The following is a 6,104-nucleotide window of genomic DNA, read 5'->3' on the forward strand; positions in this document are numbered from 1 at the left end:
TATGCTTTAGTGGAATGGGACGTTCATTTTCAGTACAATAAACAATGTTTCATGTTCTGTGCCGTTTACCTAGCAATTTATGCACGTGAGTGTTCCCAAATACAGTTGAAAACATTTGCAATGATTGACATTTAATCACATAACTCAGCATATTTTAGATTATGGCACACTCATAAATGGACATTACTCTCCATAGCACAACACTGAGCTGACGGAGTCAAAAGCATATCTGACCTGACATGTCTTAAAACACATACTTAGCGACTATCTACACACAACCAATGTAGCCCTGACATTCTCGAAATTGTCAATTCAGAGACTTCATCCATATTCTTCCACGATGGTTTAGAATGGTATTCTCCTTCCAGTCAAACAACTGGAACATCATTCACTGAAGAACAGCATGAAAAGGCTTACCTAAAAGTGGTCTGTTCTGCAGCAGCAGAGTGAAATTAAGCAAGGGTATCTGGGTGGTAACCGGGCTATTGGAGCATGGGGTGCCTCCCTCTCTGTTATCTGTGTTCCAGTGTGGGTCAGGATGCCGTCACCATGGAGGGCAGTGTGTGGAAGTAAGACAGCCAACGGCACGTCTACAACACAGCTCACAGAGCTAGGGTGGGGCTGAAGAAGGGGTGGAGGAGCTGGGGTCAGTTCTTAAAGGAGCAGCGTGAGCAGGAATGAAAAAGAATAAATTAATATTTAAGTGTAATTATGATCACTCTTAATGATTGTTGATTACGGCCACCAAGTGCACAAGCATTACTTCATATCTGAAATATTTTATTTGTGATAGTTATTGCTCAGTAAATAGAAATGTACAGGTAAATATATATCATTTTATCAGTAATTATTATCTGTTGCCTAATGAAAAGATGGGATTTTTTTTTTAGTAAGCAGGTGAGAGTCAGTGCATTGACAATCTGTCTTGGTGTACTGCAGTACCATCGGAAATATTAGTCATGTACAATTCATAATATAAATGTGTTCTGCGCTGCTATATAGGAAAATTGTTCTTAATTATTGTTTATGTATGGCACATTTATGCATAGTTTATATTAATCTCAGGTAAATTTATTGGGCACAGTAGGCCTACCACAAAAAGGCTCTTTATGATTGAAATGTAATTTAGAGTGGGTATGTATCCGTCCACATTATCTGTATTAAATCTGTTTTGTACCATAGTCTAAATTGCTTATTTACAACTGGGACCGTTAGTTCCCACATCGATGTTGTCTGAGTTAAGCACAGCTAACAATGTGGTATTTAGCTCTGTCAACTCTTTATTTTTCATACTATAGAGACAGAGTTAGAGGTCCAACAGACAATAACAACCCCCCCCCCCCCCGCCCTCCCTTGAGTCAATATTTGGTGAAGGCCTCTTTGGCATATATTATGAACCTTCTTGGATTAGTGTCTGTCTCATTTACACATGTAGACACTTCAGTTTTTTGCCCATTTTCAGTTTAAGTCTTCAACTCCTACCACAGGTTGTTGATTGGATTAAGATTCATGACTCAGCTGAAGACTCAGCCACAGACTTTTTCATTTATAAGGGACTCCAGTGTTGTTTTGGCTGTAGTTATGAGTTATGGTCTGTTATGGTGCTGTTGGCCAATAAATCCTGACCCAATCCTGTAGTTCCTTTCAGACCACAGTGAGTTTTCTCCACAGAAATCTCTGTTCTTCAGTGCATCTGTTTTGCCTTCTTCTTCACAAGTCCTAGAGGCTTTGACACAACATGGCATCACCCATGTAATGATGTTTATAGCACCATGCATTGTAAGGATGGAGATCTCAGTGAGATGTTTGGTGATGTCCCAAACACAGCACTGAAATGGTTTAAAAGGTCAACAGACTAACGGAATCTCACAGGTCTGACTGGTCTCTGCATACGCTCTGTGTATGAAAAAAATACACATTAAATCATAACAGTTGCTTTTATTTTCCCCTCGCAGATTTTTGCAATACCTGGGTTACTGTTGTGATATGCATAGTTTCTCTCATCTCAATAGTGGAAGACTGCTGTAATTCAGGCTTCCTCAGATGGAAGGCCAAAGGACAGCTGGTTTTCATTTCTGCTAACTTTGACAGCGTCATCTCTGACCAAAGAGACTTACCTGCACATATCTGTTTCCCAGGCAAAAATCAGCTGTTTATTGGAAGGTGAAGGCAAAAGGCAACTGAACTTGTCACTGTTCTCTTGGGAAACACAAATGCATTTTAAATATCATACACTGTGCTGATAAACTATGTATTTTTTAGGTCTTACATAATTGTATATGTTTCCCTATGTGATGTATTTATTAGCTTACCTCAGACAGCTTTTCTGGAGTGTATTGAATGTTAAATGGCTAACGTCTCTGTCCAAATGTATAGTCTATCCTAATACTGTGAGGATTTAATGGAATCTACTTACAAAGGAAACATTTAGAGCGGCCATATATCTGATGGATGGAAGGTCCTGAAACAAGATGCTGCTGTGACTCCATATCATATCTTCTCCATTCTCTAGAAACCAAAAAGAAATCCATAAGCTAATTAAAGCCATCCTCCACTTAGCCACACAGATTCATTTTCAGACACAAGACCATCTTAGATTTCAAACTCTGACCCAAAAAAGGAATAAGATATCGCATTTAAAATAAATGAGTATGTGGTTCTTTCAGAATCTGATGCTTGCAATGTAGAAATCCTGTATCTCAAGGTCAAAGATTAGCTTTCATTCCTCTTCAAATAAAAATAATTTTGATGACCCTGTTTCCAGTTCTCACTGTCACAGTCCACTAAATTGTCTTTTTACAACATTGACCAAAAACAAATCCACCTGTTCTAAAAACATGAAATATCTCATTTAACATTTAGCTTGCAGTCACTCTAGATTACCTGATATTTACAGTGGACATTTACAGGGCACAAATGATGCAGGCCACTGTATTATAGAATCTCTGAAGCGTTGTGAGGTTTTGTACTTTTCAGTTACTGTTCTTCAATATTATTGCCACTAAGATTTCAAGAGTGGTGTTTCATGAATGAGGAAACATGTGTTTGCATGATGTAATTTCTAGGGATTATTTGGAATTTATGTCATTCAAATGGAGCAGCTCTTCAACCTCATGCAGTGGCACCAAGGGCCAACAGGGGGTGCTGAAGGACAATATAAGAACTCAACTTCTAAATCAGTCTTTCCAAATCCTTCCAAACACATCTGATTCAGTTCATCAGCCACTTATCAAAAACCATGATTAGCTCAAGCAGGTGTATAAGAGTAATTAGAGACCTAAAATATTTAGAGCTATGGGCCTCCAGGACCAGGACTGGGAGACGTTGTTCTAAATAACAAACTGTCTGTGAACTGGAGACAGACACTGAGGCTGCACTCATAAGGGAAGTAAAAAAAAAACAAAAAACAGGAGCCCTCTAAGATCATCCACTCACACTACTGTGAAAGAGAAGACAAAGACGTTGGATTGCGCAACAATTTTTATTTTAAAATATCATTTAATTATTGGTTATAAATTTTGTAATAATTTCACATTTCTTTACAGAGGTTAAGTTGGTTGTTAAATACTTACAAAAGGATGTCATGGAGAAGTGAGAATTTCCTACAGTGAATACACATGCATAAGCAAAAAGAGTATCAATAGCACTTCAGAACATGAGATCAGGTATTTTATATTCCATGCAGAAGTATTTGACAAAATGGCTCTAAAATGTCTCACAAACAGCACTGAGTAAATGTTGATATGGTTATAGTAATAGGATAGCTGAGGTTACCTTCAAAATGTTTAGTGTGTGCATTACAGAGTCATTAATGCCCTGTTCATGGTATACTCTTATTGATGTGTATATAATATATATTTGATGCATATTACAATCTGTAGCATTTTGTGTATTGGTTTGTGTTTATAATTGTGCCTTATAGATATCAGTTAAAAAGTGCATTATTGGTACTTATGTACATTATATTACTAATGTTTAAAAAAGCATAACACTCGTTTTATATATCCGTCATGCAAATTAAGGTCTAGAAGTCATAGGAAATTCAGCATTCATTTTGATAAAAAGAAAGTTCCTAGGAAAAGTTAACTAGTTATTTTGCAAATACAAACAAAGGATTTTTTTTCTTCTAATTTCAATAAAAATATAAATAGTTAAATCATTAAATTTCTCAACCAATAAGACCAGACACCACATTCGTTCTCATTCATTAGCGTCAACTCAGGATCGTCTTTCGTTTGTGGAAGACGACATCTGAGAACCTTAAGACAACCTTTCATCCACATTAATGCCTTGCTGGGAGAGATGTCCACTGCTCTGACGTAAGAGACACAGACAACCAGAGACAGAAAAATGTGTGCATAGCCATAACCCACAACCTCACCTCATTCCTAATTCTCAGGGTTAAAATCACATAACATTTTTGACATGACATATATACATTTAAACATCTAAATAAGATTTTTCACAGTCTGGCTGCAATTTTCATTATTAGTCAAGTGTTTAACTCACTCCTGGTCTCTTGCCTTTGACATTACTGTCTCGGTGCATAGCAAAATAAGTACGACATATACTAACCATACAAAATTAGTAATTCTAATGACTCTGTAGGCAGATCTTTGGAAAAAAAAAAGATTTTTGGTCAATTTACCACAAAAGAAAATTACCTCACAACTGATTGCATAGTGTATTTAAGTATATCTGCAACTGGATAAATATGCACATCTATTACATGGTCCATTTATTTATACTTTGATATTTCAGTGTCTAGTGTTCTGCTTTAAGCCAAACAACACTACCTATGACCTATGGTCTCTTAATAAAAGATTACATAAAAGGCTTATTTTATTTGTGTGTTTTCATTCTCTTTCATCCACATCCTGCATTTATGGCAGTTTTCAAATGTGCTAATGCTGTTAGATAATAGGAAATCAGCAAGAAGTCAAAAAGTTCAATGAATAAATAAATAAATAAAAGTTAAACCTCTACCCCCATGTGAATCTGATACCTCAGTGTTCTGGGTGATCCATTTTTGCCTTTGTACTATCTCGCTTTCAACATGATACGCTTTATTTATTTCATTTTTTCCCCCCTCCTCATGACCTTTCGTGCCTTGTCTTTGAAGTCACTGAGCCACATTTGAGAGTGCCCCTGGCACACACACAACTTAAAGGGATCTGCTGGAAGACAGATGGCCTGCTGAACACTTTCTGCCAGCACACCTGTATATTTATCACTTATGGGAGGGTGTTCCGTCCTCAGCTGACACACTGCTAATGTCATATATCACACCAGGTTCACTGCCATTGGGTCATGGGGAAGATTCATCAGCTTCACTAGGGGAAGTGTTGGCTAAGAGCATGCTGACAGAGCCACCTACTGGCCAAAGGCTGAAACTACAGTGAGGATACAGTAAAAACTGCCACTCACTGAATGTTAAGCCAAAAATCCACGCTAATGGAGCTTAGTTTAATATGCGATTTGTGTGGATGAAAGTCATAACTAATGGATCTTCATTTGCTTCCCTTGTCCTTTTAACTGAGGAGTTTCCCTTCCTGTTTTGACAGTCTGCAAAGCAATGACAGCACAAAGAGCAATGTCATTATGCATTAAGAATAAAATCAAGATTAATTTCCTTAGAAATGTGCTTTTACTCTCTCTCTCTCTCTCTCTCTCTCTCTCTCTCTCTCTCTCTTCTGTATGTTACACTTGGGCAGCCATCAGCAATTGTTTGTGTAATATATGAATGGAACAAAAAAAACCCTCATTCATTCTAACAGTGTTAAGTAAAATAACTAGAGGACTGGCTGAGTGATTGTAACGAACACGGCAGAGAGTTAGGGTTGGTAATGCATAATTTGATTTGTTTGTTTGTAGTGTATATGCCTGACATATATTTTCACTAGATGAATGCACCTTATGAACAATGACTGTACTGTGTATGATGCTCACTCTCTGTGGTTTCATTATATTTCCTGTTTATGCATTATGTGATTTCAAACTTGTGCTGCAAGACAAATTTGTATCTATGCTATCATTAAAATTTCACTTCTCTCTCATGTTAGTGATTATCCTTGCACTCATTTTGATAATCTCTTCTTTGAGTT

The sequence above is a fragment of the Chanos chanos genome, chromosome 5 (genome assembly GCF_902362185.1).
Source record: "Chanos chanos chromosome 5, fChaCha1.1, whole genome shotgun sequence".
Classification (NCBI taxonomy): Eukaryota; Metazoa; Chordata; class Actinopteri; order Gonorynchiformes; family Chanidae; genus Chanos; species Chanos chanos.